The sequence below is a fragment of the Spinacia oleracea genome, chromosome 1, assembly GCF_020520425.1.
Source record: "Spinacia oleracea cultivar Varoflay chromosome 1, BTI_SOV_V1, whole genome shotgun sequence".
NCBI lineage: Eukaryota > Viridiplantae > Streptophyta > Magnoliopsida > Caryophyllales > Amaranthaceae > Spinacia > Spinacia oleracea.
Window position 1 is genome coordinate 80,963,788 of NC_079487.1, and position 20,391 is coordinate 80,984,178.

General features: G+C 39.6%; 2 long non-coding RNA genes across 2 annotated transcripts; both read right to left on the minus strand.

Moving 5' to 3' along the window:
• Positions 1-4,688: 4,688 nt before the first annotated feature.
• LOC110795840 (uncharacterized) lies at positions 4,689-6,378 on the minus strand. The gene is made up of 2 exons (XR_008926290.1): positions 6,278-6,378; positions 4,689-5,409 (listed from the first exon to the last, which is right to left on the minus strand). It is a non-coding gene; the product is annotated as an uncharacterized lncRNA (long non-coding RNA).
• A 2-nt stretch (positions 6,379-6,380) lies between these two features.
• On the minus strand, positions 6,381-20,078 carry LOC130466252 (uncharacterized). Its single transcript, XR_008926288.1, has 4 exons — positions 19,897-20,078; positions 8,922-9,089; positions 7,777-8,051; positions 6,381-6,972 (listed from the first exon to the last, which is right to left on the minus strand). It is a non-coding gene; the product is annotated as an uncharacterized lncRNA (long non-coding RNA).
• Between the last annotated feature and the right edge of the window lie 313 nt (positions 20,079-20,391).

Consider the following 20,391-nt stretch of genomic DNA (forward strand, 5'->3'; position numbering starts at 1 on the left):
TCGCCCACCTTCAGCGGGCGGGGTCTGCGTCACTAGCCGCGCAGGTCCTCAGTTTTGGAAAAAATAGAATCTTCAAAAACAAAAATGAAACAGGCTCGCCATCTTCAGCCGGCGGGGTCTGCGTCACAAACCACGTAGGTCCTTAATTTCAAAAAGCACAAAGAAATTTCAAAATAGATTCGTCCACTTCTATCGGACGGGGTGTCCACCCTTAGCGGACATGTTCGCCATCTTTAGCCGGCGGGGTCTACGTCACAAACCGCGTAGGTCCTTATTTTCAAATTTCAAAAACAGATTCGTCCACTTCTATCGGACGGGGTGTCCACCCTTAGCGGACAGGCTCGCCATCTTTAGCTGGCGGGGTCTGCGCCACTAACCGCGCAGGTCCTTAGTCGCTGCAGCGATAACTTTTTTCGGTTTTCCCTTTTTCCAAAAATTAAAGGATTGGTTTTCCGTTTTTCCAAAAAAGAACGATGTGCTGGATTTTCCTTCGTTTTACGTCCTATAAAAACAAGGGGGTTTTCTCGTTTAGCTAGCCCTAAAAATGAGAATCTTTAAAAACATTTTTACCTCGTGGTTGGGCTTGGCCAGGCCCAATTACACTTTATAGCTTTGATTTCGAAAACATCTGTAGCTACTCCCAATGACAAAGTGAGGGAGTTTCTACGCTTATTTAGATACTTCCAATGACAAAGTGAGGGAGTTTCTATACTATCCGTTGACAAATCCCAATGACACGTGAGGGATATGTCGACACTTCAAGTGATGACCCTTAAGTCAAACGTTATCACTCAGGGGCTCGTGAGACCCTCGCAAAAATAGGTCACCATGACTTGTGTGACGCACTCCGTCTAATACTTTGACCATCGTCTTATCCCAAGACTTAGTCAAAGTGGGGGCTAACTATAGACACCTACTTTTGTCCCCATTCCCGAAAGGGAAGGTTCGATGATGAGAACATAAATCTCCACTTGACAACGCATCTCCTATAAAATAACGAATCTCAATCCCCCTTTTCATTTCACCCGAAACCTGCTATTTATGGAAACCTGCTAAAATAGTAACTGCCGTAATGGGTAGTTGTTAAAAGTGGAAAGTCATAAAAGATAGAAACCTGTCAGAATTAGGTGTTGCACTCCAACATAAATCCTAAATGAGATAGAAGTTGCGAGAGAATCCTGTTCCTAATACGATTCGAAAATAAGAGTTACGTATTAAATTAAAATCCTAATGAGCCTAGAGTTCGTAACGGGCCCAGACGTATTCCGTCATAAAATTAATACGCACTAAAAGACTCGATTAAGTCTCATGCACTCCGGATTCTAAGAGTCCGAATCTGACAAAGAATCGGCCCAGACCCTATTTTCAACGCCTGGCTCTGGGCGCCTAAATCTTCGGCGCCCAGCCCTGGGCGCTGAAGTTACCTGGAACGTGTTCTTTCCTAATTCCTCGTGGATTAGAGTTCTACAATTCTATCTTTCCACGAACTCTTTTCTATAAATATAGCCTCAAGTTCGACGTGAAAAAAAAACAACACAGAATTATTATTCTGAGTATTGACTCCAACCCCTAAGCCTAAGCCTCACGCTGCGAAATTGATCACGCTTTCTGTCGCAATCGATCCAAAAATCGAACAGAACGTATCCTGTCCCGTAGTTTGAGATTCGTTAAATAAAAAGGAGAAATAGAAAAGTCAAAGTGGTTAGTTTTCTGAGAACCGTGACGCACCTCTCAAGGGTGCGTCGTAATGTGTCCCTTTTCCATGATTTAATTGCTTTCCTCGCCCTTTTATGAACTGTTAAACTAATTAAATCTTATTGTTCTATCACGCCTAATAAAGAAAATATTTTGGGAAATTGGATTATCATGCTAGGTCCCTTAAAACAATCTAAATCAGATAATCGCGATCGATCTTGTATTATATGTTGCATATTGTTAAAATCAACTCAGATTAGTTTAATATAACGCATGTCCCTTCAATTATTTATGCTGAGCTAGTAAGGATATCCTGCCTCTGGAGTTATCGAAGAGCGAGTACTCCTCTTGGTAGTTACAGTCCCCCGAACCCTCTATCTCTACCTTGCGGGTGTATGTTGAGAGATCCCCCCACCAGGGGTCACAAGGGAACCTACGGCCGTCGCGGTCAAACATAATTGCACTCCCTTTATGTCACGATAACCGGGTTTTGTCAGTTTTTCTCATTGTCATTAAAAACTGAATGGCGACTCCTATATTACTAGTCAATTGGGTGTAAACTCACAGGAAATCCAATTACACTTGATTTGACAAAAAACATCGTCACACCCACGAGGGACGAGGTCACGCATTAGCCTCGTGCTTTTCGACCCCCTCACACATATGTGTAAATTATGAACTAGGATCGCATATTTATAGGGGTATGGAAAACAAATTGGAATCCTATTAGAATTCTAATTAATTAATTAGAATTTAATTAAAACTCTATTTAATTAATTTATCCTATTAGGATTAGGAAATCAATCATTAATCGAATCCTACTTGACTTAGGATTTGTGTGGAAGCACAAACACACACACCCACGAGCATGTCCCGCATGCGCGCAGGCCATGCGCGCAGGCCATGGCCGCGCACAGCCCTTGCGGATGCTCAACCCAAGCAAGCCTTGCGGCCCACGCAAGCCTCGCAGCCCACGCGATCGAGCAGCCATGCTCGCAGCCCATTGCGCGCGCAGCCATGCTGGCAGCCTTGGCGTGCTGGGCCTGGCGTGGCCTTGGTTGTCTTGTGTGGCGCGCTGGCTTTGCTGGACGCGGGCCTGGCTTCAAGCTGGGCCTTCGTCTAGCAAGTCTCGTCCGATTCTAATTCGTACGACGCGCTTCTGGTTAATTTCCCGATTCCGGAATTCATTTCCGATACGAACAATATTTAACATTTCCGATTCCGGAATTAATTTCCGTTTCGAACAAATATTTAATATTTCCGTTTCCGGAATTATTTTCCGATTCCAATAATATTTCCGATTCCGACAATATTTCCGTTTCCGGCAATATTTCAGATTCCGGCAATATTTCCATTTCCGATAATATTTCCCGATACGTACCATGTTTCCGTTTCCGGCAACATCTACGACTTGGATAATATTTATATTTCCGATACGATCCATATTTCCGTTTCCAGTAATATCATCGTTTCCGGTGTATTCATTATTTGCCTTTGATGATCTTAGCTCCCACTTAAACCAAGATCCGTCGATTCCGAATATCCATAGATGGAGTATTTAATGCAATTAAATACTTGATCCGTTTACGTACTATTTGTGTGACCCTACGGGTTCAGTCAAGAGTAAGCTGTGGGTTAATATCATTAATTCCACTTGAACTGAAGCGGCCTCTAGCTAGGCATACAGTTCACTTGATCTCACTGAATTATTAACTTGTTAATTAATACTGAACCGCATTTATTAGACTTACCATTAAATGCATACTTGGACCAAGGGCATTATTTCCTTCAACATTGACATTTGGGGTGCATATGATAGGGCGTTTTTCGGTCGTTGAATCGAAAACCACCAAATCAAACAAAATTTATAAACCACCTAAACGAATCAACTATATGGACTATAGCGGCAAGCATATGGATCGTCCTAAGAGAATAGATATATTTGACTCTTCAATCTAATGCATTCACAAGCTAGTTCGAACGGAAAAGTATGTATGTATGTATTAAGCTATTGAAATCAAAGAAAAGTAAATGAATAATCTAGGGAATTGGGGATTGGCTTGGGTTCATTAGGAAAGATCGAAGTTCAATCAATCAACATTGCAAGGATATGATAATTAGGGGGAAAATCGACAAATATTGCATTCACCACCTCTCGGATAGAGTGCATTGAGTTGCCTAATCCGAAGGACAGCTCTGGCATGACCTCTGGACTAGGCACCTACCAATTAGAACTAGTTCATCCCATATGCCTATACTAATCCTCAATCTCTTGACAAACTAGCATAAAACATTCCAATCAACTAACTAGAATTAGTATTTGCAACTACCAATCTAATAAGACATGGAGATCCTAATCACCAAATCAAAGTCCAATCACAACATCATCATGAATTCACTTCAAAAATCCCTAATTCACTACTAGAAAAAGGACATTTAACGACAAACAATTTCGTCGTTAAAAGCCTCAATTTTCTTCGTTAAAGGTTTTAACGACGGACATGATGTTTGTTGTAACAGGTTTCGTCGTTATTGCCTTTAACGACGATGTTCGTCGTTAATAATTAATGTTTATTAACGACAAACTACCGTTTCGTCGTTAAGCATTAACGACGGATTATCGGTTCGTCGTTAAACATTAACGACGGATTATTGTTTCGTCGTTAACTTCTAACGATGAAATCATAATTCGTCGTTAATAATTAATGACGAAGTTAAAATTTCATCGTTAAAAGTTAACGACGAAACAATAATCCGTCGTTAATGCTTAACGACGAAATGGTAGTTCGTCATTAAATACTTATTCACTATGATCAATTAAGCAATAACGACCAAAATATCCCTTGTAAAATGTCATTCCCAACGGTAAAAAAATTTGAATTTTGGCAATAACGACCAACTATAATGTCGATAATATTGCAATCATAATAATATTATTTGCGCTTTTCGAAGCACCTACATTTTCCCTGTGAAACAATATAGATATAAATCAATTAAACAAATTAAAATTTCATTACTCAAAATATTTTTTACAATAGAATTTCAAGTTATGTTATCAAAAATCACATCCCCTTGTCTTTAAATTCTAAAAAAGCTAAAAGATAAGTAATTCTTGTTCAATCTAAAAGAACAAAATAAAAATGTAACTAGTTGATCGACACAAAACTATATGCAAAAACTGTAGTCTGACAAAAACTTGAGTGCTGATCTTCAAGGTAGCCTCCTTCCATGCAGACTTCAATAAACCTTCTTCCTCCTTGATTTCTTCTCTCCAAATCTTAAAATCTAACATAAGTTTAAAGCCCAATTATAATGTTGATTAATGAATAAAAGAATTACAATTCTAAAATTTTTCTATGACAAGCAGATTGAACTAGCAATGTTCACAGAAACTCGCAAGATGGAATAATCACTTACGCGGTAAAAATGCTTGCCAGGAAGGGGAACCAGACTTCCAGTTGGGACAGATTGGCAAGACTTGCACAAGCACAAGTGGTATAAGAAATAGAACAATCAGAAGTGTGCTTGCGACTATTATCACCACTCTAGACATCCATCTTTGCAAGAACGTTGCTTGGAAAATGGCCACTACACGTCATCTAGCTCAGGAGCTTGCTCCGTAACCCATTTTGTAAGTTTCTCAGATTGTTGTAAACGTGAAGCAATTGCAGCACCAAATCTAGATATGAAGAATACAAAAACAGCACGTACTAACTTCACCATTAACAAAAGTACAAAACAAAGATGTCAGCAACCACATACGACCACCATTATGTAATTATGTAATGTACTTAATATTTAAATCTAAAAGAACATGAAGATTTTCATTGTAATCTGGGAAGTAGATGTACTTGACAGAAGACTAATTGACTGTAGTGTTGATACAATTAAATTATCAACAATGGTGTTACAATCCAAGGCCTTCAAGTGTCAGGACACTCCTAAACTACAAGCTAGCTAAAAAAAATCAAAATAAAAGTTCAAAACCCTGGTAAGTTATGTTGAATGCTACCTAGTAATACTAGTTTTTTTGATCCACATTAAAGCGTTGCTCAGTTAAATTAAAACAAAATTATAGCTTGTAAAAAACTAGGAAAGAAACAAGCAAAGTATATCTAAAACCAATCTAGCTCATACTATAGAATAACTCTTTTGCAAAACAATCCAAAATAAATCTAAATTCTTTAACAAACATGAGTAGGATGGGTATCTACTATTTTTATCAATTAGATTATATCTAAATGTAGGATGCAATTACGAGTACTAAAATGGACGGCCTTGGACCCCTACAAATCAAGAAATTGAAGAAAAAGGATAGGAGGACTCTTGGAACAATAGTGTTCATGACATGTTAATGCATCAAATAAACATCAGAGGAATAGGTAGCTCACAGCAGCAGAACACAAATTACTAGCTTACTTCAATTTGAGAAAGATAGTATGTTAGCTTTGCTCTTCCTTCAAGTTTAGTGACCTAAAGCAACATTGAACAAAAAGACTTTGCACCACCGCACCAGAAATTTAAACATAAAAACCATGATAATTTATTATCCTATGCAAGTAATACAAAGTATAATATATACCTGCTGGATGAGAATGTGAGGAACTCCAACTCTCTTAGATCTCCACCAGCCATGCGCTTTTGCTTAGAAATTAGCTTTCTAGTGGAACTTTCTTATTTGCAAAATTTCACAATGAATGTCAAAATAGGTTGATCTTTTTAGTTAATATAAACAAGGTTGCTTTGATTTTGAACATAACACTAACAGATAAAATTATTTCTTTAGCTTATGACCAAATTATCCACTAGATTTCTTTACTAAGGCTACTAACTTACTAGGCATTGGCCAGCTTCTTTACAGGAGATTTTTTTTAGTGCATAAAATTTCAATAGAACCCTTTTCATGTTATACTTCATAATTAACAGATGAAACAACAGTAATTAAGACCAGCATAGTCAGGGGAAGGTAAAAGTAGTCATAGAGATTCCCACACATTGTACAAACCTGATGGTAAAAGTAGTCACAGAGATGTAAAATGTGGTGCTTATCCGCAGGATCATTCTTGTTGACATACTTGAGAAGTTCGATTTCATCCAAACTTTTACAAATAAAATCTGTCATTTTTAATGACTTTTAGCAAGCATAAACTCCAGTCTGGATATCATGAGCCTAAACAACTTTGCTGAAAGCCGCAGAACCCAGGTACTTAGTAATGCAGTATCGCCCCGCAACGACTGTGTGCCAGACGATAGGAAACTCTTTACTCTCTTCAAAACCTGTCCGGAAAATTACAGGAAAAGTGTATATGGAATCTAGAGCATAGTCAAATTTTGTACTAAGTTGAGCTAGCTTAAGAAGACTTCCACTCTGATTACTAAAAATTAATTCTTTTCATTTGAAATTAACTTATCTGTATTTATCACATCTAGTTTTCGTTGTGATCAACTGAATTTTAACTTGGAAACATATTTTTCGCGAATTTTGCAAGGTGAAAAGAACAAAGCTGTAACTTCTATAATGAAAGAAAATATATTAGGCACGACTTTCCACATTCCCTACAAGAAAGAGTAGTGACAAGCCTGTTCTTCCGACGAATGACTCTTAGGTTAAATACTAGGTTCTTCAGTACTTTTAACCACTTCTTTTTCATCATGAGCTTCAAAACTATAATTACAACTATTAAAAAGAAGCAAATTCTGCTTGTAAGTTTCATAGATCCATCTAGAACCATCCAATTCTTCAGCCAAAACCTTTCCATTTCCTTCCACCAAAGGGACCCTTGTGATATCATATAATGACCGAGAAATAACTGATAAATGGGGTGTGATCTGATATAGAAGATCTTCTACATCAGATCGCACCCCTTTTCTTTTTTATTTACTTGCTGGTTATAATGGAGGAGGTGCAGAAATCATAGAAAGATAACAAATGTGTTCGCCTTGAAATAAAAAAATCCCTACCAATCTACACCACAAATTATGAAATGCTAATGCAGCAAGTATAAAACTTATAGAACAGCCTAGGCATTATGCACGAAAGTTAAACAAAATAGAATGAAGGAAAGGTCAGGTATTCCTTACCAAATGTTGTTGAGCAGTTGTCCCTCTTTCCACTGCAACAACATGAGTATCATTAGGCAGGCCATGTTGTGCCAATTTCTGGACAAGCAGGAAGTGTTGCCAAACCCATATATACAACTAGGGTACATTCAGGGTCAACAACATTCTCTGCTACATACAACAGATCAGTTCCCCCATTCCTTGAGTGTCCGGTGACTGGTGAGATATCTAACACTAGTTGCGATGCCTCAACAAAATTCCTAGTTCAGCTGATATACCTGAAGCAGCAGTAATACCTAACAAGGAAGAAAATTTCAGACTACCACTTATGGTAAATAATATTTGCTTCAGCATTTAGTCACTATTAAAGTAAAGCAACTTTTTCATAGGTGCGACAAAGGGAGAACAGGTGAGAAAACCAAAGGGACCCTTGTGATATCATATAATGACTGAGAAATAACTACCTTTTCTTTATTATAGAGACTGAGAATAACTTTATACAAGTAGTTGACCAAATTCAAAAATAAGTATGCAAAGTGTAATGAAAAGAAAGAGTGGAAGAAAATCAGATCACCAATTCTGGCAAGATCAATAAGTAAATCAAGTAGGGGAAGGATTTGGATTCATGTGGAATCCAATGTTTAACGCATTGATGTGATCTGGTAACAATGGAAAACAAAAACAAAAACTGTAAATAGTCACAAACTAAGACCTGAGTCGAGTGGAGTTAGAGACTTAGAGTCATCACCTTCTCAAAGTCCAAATTTGTGCTTCATATGATCATAACGCAATAATTCATGCTAATGAAAACCAATGACCTGACCTTTATAGCTACGGTTTGCCTAATTCGGTCCTGATTTTCTGTTTCTGAACTCTCAATCCAATGAAGAATAAAAAAACCTCAAATTGGGATCAATACACAAGTCAATTCAGTAAAACAAAGGGCAAGATCAATATACCAGAACGACTAACTTCCCGATTGAAAGGATCCTACCTACAAGCCTCGAAATTTTGCTAAAATACCCAAACCTCCAATTTGAAATTTATCAATTAAAACATGAAAAGGATAGAAGTACACATATTTAACCTAACATAATCCATCAAAAAAATCAAGGACGATTAAAAAATTTAAATAAAATAAGAACACAAGAAATAATCTCGCGTACCATTGCTGAATCACCTACTCCCTCGCTAGAATATCAATGACCTGATTGAGAAGATCTACCACCAAGCCTTCCGATTACATCGCAACACATTCCAATTCCACCACCAAAAACGCCATCTAGTACATGATCCACCACCAATTAAGCATCTACCCATTTCGATTCTACCACCTGTAGACACCTACTTTTGTCCCCGTTCCCGCAAGGGAAAGGTTCGATGATGAAAGCATAAAAACTCCACTTGACAACGCATCTCCTATAAAATAAACGAATCTCGATTCCCCATTTCATTTCACCCGAAACCCGCTATTTATGGAAACCTGCTAAAAATAGTAACTGCCGTAAAAGGTAGCTTCTAAAAGTGGCAAATCATAAAAGATAGAAACCTGTCAGAATTAGGTGTTGCACTCCAACATAAATCCTAAATGAGATAGAAAACTGCGAGAATCCTATTCCTAATAGGATTCGAAAATAAGAGTTACGTATTAATTAAAATCCTAACGAACCTAGAGTTCGTAACGGGCCCAGACGCATTCCGTCATGAAATTGATACGCGCTAAAAGACTCGAATTAATCTCAAACTCTACGGATTTCAGGAATCCGAATCAAACAAAGAATTCGGCCCAGACATCACTTTCAACGCCCAGAGCTGGGCGCCGAAATCTTTGACGCCCAGCCCTGGGCGCTGAAATTACATGGATCTCTATTTTCAACGCCCAGCCCTGGGCGCTGAAATCTTTGACGCCCAGAGCTGGGCGCCGAAATTACCTGGGACGTGTTTTTTCCTAATTTTTTATGGATTAGAACTCTGCAATTCTATCATTCCACGAACTCTTCCCTATAAATAGGCCCCTAGTTTCGACGTGAAAGGACACAACAACACATAATATATTCTGAGTATTGACTCTAAACCCCTTAGCCTAAGCCTCTCGCTGCGAAACTGTTCACGCGTTCTGTCGCAATTGATCCATAAATCGAACAGAACGTATCCTGTCCCATAATTGAGATTCGTTAAATAAAAAGGAGAAATAGCAAAGTCAAAGTGGTTAGTTTTCTGAGAACCGTGACGCACCTCTCAAGGGTGCGTCGTAATGTGTCCCTTTTCGATGATTTAACTGCTTTCCTCGCCCTTTTTATGAACTGTTAAACTAACCTAATATGATTGTTTTATCACGCCTAACAAATATAATATTTTTGGGAAATCGGATTATCATGCTAGGTCCCTTAATGCTGTTTAAATCAGATAATCACGATCGAATTAGTATTATATGTTGCATATTGCTAAAATCAACTTAGATTAGTTTAATAGTTAACGCATGTCCCTTCAATTATTTATGCTGAGCTAGTAAGGATATCCTGCCTCTGGAGTAATCGACGAGCGAATTACTCCTCTCGGTAGTTACAGTCCCCCGAACCCTCAATCTCTACCTTGCGGGTGTATATTGAGAGATCCCCACACCAGGGATCACAAGGGAACCTACGGCCGTCGTGGTCAAACATAATTGCACTCCCTTTATGTCACGATAACCGGGTTTTGTCAGTTTTTCTCATTGTCGTTAAAAACTGAATGGCGACTCCTATATTACTAGTCAAATGGGTGTATACTCACAGGAAATCCAATTACACTTGATTGAATAAAAGAATCGTCACACCCACGAGGGACAAGGTCATGCATTAGCCTCGCGCTTTTTCGACCCCCTCACAGTGGCGACTCCACTGGGGATAGTGAAGGAAATACTCGTGCTTGTAGGTAATCAAAATAGCCGAAGGGTGAAACGATCCTACCCCGCGTTTATTTCCCCATCAAGTTGGGACGACCTGAAAATCAGCATATTAATATGAACGGGCAGAACATCATAACGAATCTCGGCTCCCTCGGGAGTTGGGACTAAGGATACCTTTTTTCGCCAATAGGGGGGTGCATATGCCGCGCATGTTTCCCACTCGGTACTTGTGCAGGTAGTACACCTATCCCGAACCCAATCGCTCGCCCATTAGGTCCCTCTAGCCTGCATGCCCCCTTGGCTTGCACTTGCGGGTTGGCCTCTTGAGCGAAATTCGTCAGTTGAAGACACTACCTCGACCGGGGCATGTGTTGGATCTACGATAGAAGCGGTACCAAGCCAGGAGCAAATAAACTACCCATAGAAGCCTATCATAAACTACGTGGCATATTTAATTTTCAAATCCATGTTTGTAATGTAGTTATGTGTAGGGAAATATATGATTGTGTGTGACAAACTATCCTATAAAACCAACGACCTTAAAAATTGCCCAAACATTCATAGACTAATTTGCCAAAGAGTTATACCAAAATACGTGTTCCGCAAGCCCGAACGATCGCCACAAAAACAAGCGACGCTCGGGATGGCCTGTAACGAATCCCACAAACGCTGCACAACGCGTAAAGGACGTTATTAGGCAAGCACGCAAAATTAATTCGCATAAAACAAAAGAATATACGCGAACAGAAAACGAGTACCAGTCAGGGACGCATTTTCAGCGCCCCTGGCTGGGCGCCAAAATTTCTCACGCCCACTGCTGGGCGCTGAAGTTGCTGCCTGGCCTTTTGGTCAGGCACAACAGCCTCGGTGCCCGCGCATAAAAAAATATACGTAGCAAAAAAAAAAAACTTTTCATAAAAATTGCTGCAAGGGCGTATGAAAAAGCACTCGATTCTAAAAGCGACTTGTAAAAAAATAAAATAACTCTTTGTATCGTTGTTTGGCCTCCTACGACGACAATGCTCGGCACCAAAAACCGAACATGCTAATTAAATGACCTTGAATGTCACATGGGCAAAGTATTCAAAAAATAATGTTCAAATAGAGTCTTCAAGGAAATATAATGTTCAAATAAAAAATAAATAAATCCGAGTCTAGACTAGGCTATGCCAAAGTACAATCTAAATCCTAAGTCTTAGTTGTCTTATCCATAGAATCGGTCCTAATGCTTGGTGTCGTTCTGCGAGTTAAAAGGTTAAACCATATTGAGTCTCCCTTCCTAACATTTAAATCAACAAGCACCCCTATGTAATTTTCATCCCTTGCTAAGAGTCTACGGCCTCAATACTCTCTCACCAATAAAAAGAATATATAATAGTATTTGCAAAATGGAAACGGTCACGTTCTGAAAATCATTCCCCCATAGTCACACAACCCCAAAGTGAACCTAAGGTGTCAACACCATTAGCAAAGAAAAAATTAATGGCCTCAAGGCTTATAATCACAATGGGTCACGACTATCATAGTCCTCTCGAGTCACTCACTCCTTGAAATACTATCAAGTACGGACTAAAAGATTTTTCATGAATGCAACATGACCAACCATGAAAATACCCAAATCGGCATACCAATAGGGCTACCATTGGGGTAAAGCAATACACACTAAGAGAGAAGCCGCACTAATGATTCTAGTCTTGCGAAAATAAAAATTCGATCTCCCCAACTAACTACCTTACCAACATTAAGCAAAATGGCGCATGACAAATGAACACCCAAGGGTTAAAATCTAAAGTGTCAACCAACGAAAGTTATGGTCCAGTTAGCCTAAGTCTGAAAGTTTGCTTGGTCAAGTATTATAGGCTTACGCCACGTCATTACTTTGAGTCTAGGCCGCCTCCTTATATTCATACACAGGTTATAATCGGAAAATTAATGAAAGTTCGAGTCTAAATCACAACTTCCAATTAAATCCCAGAAACTGGAATCTAAAAAGAAGCAAAAAATTATTTTCGAAGGAATTCTTTCATTAAATTTCAATAAGGTAAAAACAACATTTTGAATCTACGCTATTTGCACATTTTAAGAAACGACTAAATACGCTTGCAAAGTAAGACAAAATTAAAGGTCCACCCTAGGCCTACTAAAATTAAAGGTCGACTATAGGCCTACCAAACGAGGCTCACTAAGTCTCGCCTCGTGACTAAAACACCACAACCATCTACCTTTTAGCCCAAATTAAAAATTGAAGAATTTATGTTGGGGAGGAATCCCAAGGAAAAAGAAAGAAAAAAATAGAAAGAGAAAAGGGAGAGAGAAAAGAGCAAGCCAGGGAATACTTATCCCGTAGTGCAACATTTACCTAAGTAAACGAAGGAAAAGAATTGAGTCAACCAATCCAAATCATAAAATTATACGATGTCTACCCTTTCCAATCCTTATGCTCTTAGACGCCTTCGCTCTGGGGTCCCTGTTCAGCTCATTTTAACCTATCCATGTTCTCATTGCCATGACCCAAGAAACCATTACCTCGACTCTTGTTCTTGAACTCGTTGTCAACCGCAAACCACGCACGGCCATTGACACGTGCGTCATACCCCTTATTTCCAAAACCTGCTCTTATACCACCATTAGCATAATGACCATATAACTTGTGTGGATACATCCTGTTGATATACCCTTGAGCCATCCCTATGCTACTCATTGGCCTTGATTAATGTAAACTCGTGACGCTAGCCTGAGGCCGTAAAATGTGAATCCTAGCAGATGTAATCCTTATGCTTGACCAACACCTATACAAACTACCCTATCTCATTCAACCCATCTTTCAAACCGTCTTGAGTCACAAATAAAAAAAGACAACTGAAAAGTACATTCTACACTCAAAAATGAAAATTAAAAAAAATTAAAGTGTAAATAATAAAAAAAAAACTTTGCAAAGCGCCTCTAAAGTTAGTCTAAAAAGGAAAAGAAGCATTTAGTGCACCAAAAAATATCCGCCCAGAAGTCATTTTCAGCGCCCAGAGCTGGGCGCCGCAATCTTTAGCGCCTCTGCCTGGGCGCTGAATCTCTTTGCTTGCTGAAAGATTTGTCCAGAAGTGCTCGTCATTTTATCCGCACATGCACGGAAAAATGACGAACACTTGGAGGGGTACAACACGTATTCAGGTATACGTACCAAAACAAAACACATGAAAAGAAAATACATGTACTCAAAAATATAAAACAAATTTTTTTGGCTTACGGCAAGGCAGCAGATTAAAATAATAAGAAACTTCACTTATTCTACCGTTTCAAATAATATGTTTCCACCTCAGAACATACTTGTTTAAAATCGGCATTCTATGAAACCATTTTCTAGGCTAAGAACTACGCAAGACCTGATTCCAAATTAAATCTATTTAAGGCGGATACGTAGGCAATCCATGATTCGGTCCAACCAATTTGCAAAAATATTAAAGCCTATAGAATAACAAGAATAAGAAATAGAGTCCCTTATTGAAATTTAATTACTTGCAACCCAAGTCGAAAGAAAAATTAAGTCAAAGGAAGAATCCAAGTCATCAAGATGCCAAAATTAATGAGCACACATCGAAAAATAATAAGGGCACGTACCCTTGCCAGAAGGAGCACTCACACTCCTAGGCACTTAGCCAAGACTCAAAAGATCGCTCTGCCTCAATTGAATGGGGGCTAGCGCAAGCGTCCATGACCTCTAAAGTACTCGACTTGACCCTCCCTAAAGCGGACTAACTCACTTAAAGACTTTCTTTCACCACTAGACACAGTCATGATCGCCAACAAGTAGTAAGGGCTGTAAGCTTGCAATAAAGAGGATTGTTCTACGGCATCGCCCCATCGTTCCTCCGAACTCAGGGCACCCGTTCATGGTAATTCAAATGCTTGCTAATCCCCTTTGAAAAAAAATAAAAAAATGGTACATTGCCAATAGGACTTGGCACTTAACCAAGGCTCACCCTACTCAGGAATATGACATGGGCATCTAAAATCGAAATCTGAAAGCATCATTAATGGGAAGACATAACAGCAACTGGGGGCTAAAAAAGTGAAATGAAAGAGCTAGGGAAAGAACTAAGTATACCTTGACCTTTTGTACAGACATACACCAAGTAAATCTTAGTCAATTTGAAAACGGTTTATATTCCCGCAATTCTGGAAAGATGGCCCTAAAAGCCCAAAGCATGTGCCACACGGGCACAAGTAATATCATGACACCTGCACCCTGGCTTCCAGCAAATCCTTAGACATCATTCCAAAAATCGTAACAGTATTTTGATTCACTCGTGTAATCCTGTACGAACCCTTCTATAAGTCAACCTACTTAGGACACCTCGGATTGTACACAGTAGGACTCGGATTTTAAATAATTTTCAAATGATTTTTAAAGACTTCTTCGGACAAATAAAGTGTCGTTGGTTTAAGCTTAGTGTGCGTCCATCTCAACGTTGCAAGATTTTTAAATATGATTATGGGTAAAGAAAGGCACCTAGCTTTTAGTCAAGGCACACTTCAACATGTGACTACCTTGACCATGGCAATGTCGCACAATACGACATTTACAAGAGAAGTAGCAAATCACTACTCGAACATACCCCGCACTAAACGAGTCTGGTTCAAACTATTCATGATCCGTGTCACCATGAATGCATAAAAACGTATGCAAAGCATTATAGCACCAAGCCAATCCCGTAGCTACAATTGGGGGCTTGAGAAAAACATTCTTAAAATGCTCGAAATGACGATTTTATCGCAAATTCTCGACGCTAATGCTATACATATGTCATAGGGGCACAATCCTAAGCTTTAATCGTGTAAAAAGAACCTTAGAATGGCTACAACCCCTCCCAAATTTTAAGCACTACTTAGAATATATAAAGTCACCCCACTAACAAGGGTAACTGAAAATCGCGAGTCACCAAAACTCCGATCAAACCACTGCACATAACGCTCGCCCTATAAAACGCCCGTTACACAGTCTACATCGTTCCAAAGCAAAAGAGAAAGAAAAAAAAATCAAAAAAAAAAACTGTCAAAGTTCTGCCCAGAAATCATTTTCAACGCCCAGAGCTGGGCGCCGATATCTTTAACGCCCCAGCCTGGGCGTTGAATATATCTGCATGCTAAATCTTGCCCTGATATAAAAAAAAGAAAGAAACACCTATGAATCCTCGCATCGAACGAAGTAATAAGCCGTGCAAACCCACGCAGAAGGTGCCACACTTATTCAAGCACCTGAACAAGGCATGATGAAATACTCCAATGCAAAAAATAATAATGATATCCCAACACCTGGAGAAATGTTCTAAAACATGTTGGTAGGCCACACAAGCCTACGTCGCACCATAAGTTCAACCATCCCACGGTACAAGTCTAAAATAAAAAGAGTACTTCATATTGCACTAATGCAGGCACGACCAAGAGTATGTGTAAAAGAGGCAAAGACTACTTATCGCCCAAATTCCAAATGCAAGCCACACGACTTCTACATTAAGGATTAAAGGTAGCAAAATATTACCTACCACGGAAGGGATAGCTCGCACCTACACGAGCGGAACCCCAAGGCATCTTTCTCCAAAGAACCTACCAAAAATCGTACGCCAAAAGGAAGCATCCCAACATGCATACTTGGGGGCTCCAAGGTACGAAACAACCATAGAAAAATAAAAAAAATCTCGAAGTAAATGTTTGAACAATCGAAAGGGCACGATGTTTGAGCCCACTTCATGAATGGGCCTGAACCCTATCAAGCTTCTAAGCAAACTATTCAAAATCAGTCATTGCTCAAAAAAAAAAAAAATGAAACAATTCAAGCAATCTGATTAATGGACCGCACACAACGGCCATTCTATGAACGCTCGTTCGCACATACATATCATCATTCACGAACACGTTCAAAAAAAATATAAGAGCGATCCTAGTCTTACTCCTCAAGGTATGTTCCTCGGGCCATATAGACTCGCCCAACTATCGCAATAACTGTACGCCTTAAGAGCAACAGTTCCTTAAAATAATCGCCCCAAAGCGACAAACACCGTAGTCCACCAATCGGCCACGGCTTCTCAAGAAAATCATCACGTTCTAAAAACAAAGGAAAAAAACAAAAGAAAAGAGAATACATAGAACTTCCAAGTGAAATAAACGAATGAACAAGAGGCCAACTGTGTCATCAAAAGACCAGCCCAAACAACACTTTCAACGCCCCACCTGGGCGTGAATTATTTCAACGCCCAGGCCTGGGCGCCGAAAATGTTCACAGGCTCAAAAAAGGCCCTAACTTCTAGTGGGCCCTGCCATACTCATTCGACTTGAAAATTGCTTAAGTCGCACTCCACGGCTTCGCTAAAGTAGCACACTACTGTAGAAGGTCGCTCGCACATACGAGCATGACCCCAAACATGATTACAAGATGCAAAAAACAACCGACGAGCCCCAACGCTTGAGGGCTCGCAAAAAAAATGGACCCAAACAAGGAGCGCGCAATCAAAATCACATTCCCAGACTACGCCACACACCATATCATGTTTGGATATCTCAAAAAAAAAATATTGTTAAACAAAATATACACAGTGTGGACCCACTTATAGGACACATCTAATCAGGAAATATTACGACCCACCAACAGGTTGTAATCACAAAAGCCCTTCTACATAGGCAAAATAAGAAATGGGCTCGCCCACCCTCAGCGGGCGGGGTCTGCGTAACTAAGCCGCGCAGGTCCTCAGTTTTTGAAAAATTAAGTCTTCAAATTTAAAATAGGCTCGCCATCTTCAGCCGGCGGGGTCTACGGCGCAAACCACGTAGGTCCTTATTTTCAAAAAAAAAATAAAATAAAATTTCAAAACAGATTCGTCCACTTCTATCGGACGGGGCGTCCACCCTCAGCGGACAGGTTCGCCATCTTCAGCCGGCGGGGTCTACGTCACAAACCGCGTAGGTCCTTATTTTCAAAAATATCAAAACGGATTCGTCCACTTCTATCGGACGGGGGGTCCACCCTCAGCGGACAGGCTCGCCCACCTTCAGCGGGCGGGGTCTGCGTCACTAACAGCGCAGGTCCTTAGTCGCTGCAGCGATAACTTTTATCGGTTTTCCCTTTTTCCGAAAATTAAAGGATCGGTTTTCCCTTTTTCCGAAAATTAAAGGATCGGTTTTCCCTTTTTCCGAAAATTAAAGGATCGGTTTTCCCTTTTTCCGAAAATTAAAGGATTGGTTTTCCCTTTTTCCAAAAATTAAAGGATTGGTTTTTCGTTTTTCCAAAAAAGAACGATGTGTTGGATTTTCCTTCGTTTTACGTCCTATAAAAACAAGGGGGTTTTCTCGTTTAGCTAGCCCTGAAAATGAGAATCTTTAAAAACGTTTTACCTCGTGATTGGGCTTGTCCAGGCCCAATTACACTTTACAGCTTTAATTTTGAAAACATTTGTAGCTACTCCCAATGACAAAGTAGGGAGTTTCTACGCATCTTTAGATCCTTCCAATGACAAAGTGAGGAAGTTTCTATACTATCAGTTGACAAATCCCAATGACACGTGAGGGATATGTCGACACTTCAAGTGATGACCCTTAAGTCAAATGTTATCACTCGGGGGCTCGTGAGACCCTCGCAAAACAGGTCACATACACCATGGCTTCTGTGACGCACTCCGTCTAATACTTTGACCATCGTCTTACTCCAAGACTCAGTGAAAGTGGGGGCTAACTGTAGACACCTACTTTTGTCCCCGTTCCCGCAAGGGAAAGGTTCGATGATGAAAGCATAAAAACTCCACTTGACAACGCATCTCCTATAAAATAAAAGAATCTCGATTCCCCATTTCATTTCACCCGAAACCCGCTATTTATGGAAACCTGCTAAAAATAGTAACTGCCGTAAAAGGTAGCTTCTAAAAGTGGCAAATCATAAAAGATAGAAACCTGTCAGAATTAGGTGTTGCACTCCAACATAAATCCTAAATGAGATAGAAAACTGCGAGAATCCTATTCCTAATAGGATTCGAAAATAAGAGTTACGTATTAATTAAAATCCTAACGAACCTAGAGTTCGTAACGGGCCCAGACGCATTCCGTCATGAAATTGATACGCGCTAAAAGACTCGAATTAATCTCAAACTCTACGGATTTCAGGAATCCGAATCTGACAAAGAATTCGGCCCAGACATCACTTTCAACGCCCAGAGCTGGGCGCCGAAATCTTTGACGCCCAGCCCTGGGCGCTGAAATTACATGGATCTCTATTTTCAACGCCCAGCCCTGGGCGCTGAAATCTTTGACGCCCAGAGCTGGGCGCCGAAATTACCTGGGACGTGTTTTTTCCTAATTCTTTATGGATTAGAACTCTGCAATTCTATCTTTCCACGAACTCTTCCCTATAAATAGGCCCCTAGTTTTGACGTGAAAGGACACAACAACACATAATATATTATGAGTATTGACTCTAAACCCCTTAGCCTAAGCCTCTCGCTGCAAAACTGTTCACGCGTTCTGTCGCAATCGATCCATAAATCGAACAGAATGTATCCTGTCCCATAATTGAGATTCGTTAAATAAAAAGGAGAAATAGCAAAGTCAAAGTGGTTAGTTTTCTGAGAACCGTGACGCACCTCTCAAGGGTGCGTCGTAATGTGTCCCTTTTCGATGATTTAACTGCTTTCCTCGCCCTTTTTATGAACTGTTAAACTAACCTAATATGATTGTTCTATCACGCCTAACAAATATAATATTTTTGGGAAATCGGATTATCATGCTAGGTCCCTTAATGCTGTTTAAATCAGATAATCACGATCGAATTAGTACTATATGTTGCATATTGCTAAAATCAACTCAGATTAGTTTAATAGTTAACGCATGTCCCTTCAATTATTTATGCTGAGCTAGTAAGGATATCCTGCCTCTGGAGTTATCGACGAGCGAATTACTCCTCTCGGTAGTTACAGTCCCCCGAACCCTCAATCTCTACCTTGCGGGTGTATATTGAGAGATCCCCACACCAGGGATCACAAGGGAACCTACGGCCGTCGTGGTCAAACATAATTGCACTCCCTTTATGTCACGATAACCGGGTTTTGTCAGTTTTTCTCATTGTCGTTAAAAACTGAATGGCGACTCCTATATTACTAGTCAATTGGGTGTATACTCACAGGAAATCCAATTACACTTGATTGAATAAAAGAATCGTCACACCCACGAGGGACAAGGTCATACATTAGCCTCGCGCTTTTTCGACCCCCTCACACCACCAACATCGTCTCCTTTGCCAATTACACCACCAAAACAATGGCCAGAGGTTGAAGTTGTTTCTCGTTGAAGATTGATATGAATGAAAGACGGTTTAGTCGATAGAAAGGTGGGCAAGAATTTGGGCTTTGATTTCCACTCGCCGCCATATCTTGAATCAGAGAAAAATATACTTAGGTTTTGGTGTGAGTTTGGTGGAATATTATGAACTTATTAAAAGTGAAAAATAACGACGACACTAATGTGAAAATGCAAATTCAATTTTTGTTTTAAAATTTTTTAGATGTCCCGTGCGACTTTTTTTTAACGTGAATTACATTTTAGCTCTTTTAACGAGAATGTTTTTTCTCCCGTCGTTAGTTAGTGGTCGTTGAAAGCATTAATTCTAGTAGTGATTAATCCCCAAACTTCACCCCTATTCTCTAGACTAATACTACTCAATTAGCATGATAAAAATAAAGATTAATCTAAAACTAATCCTAATCATGAAACTAATT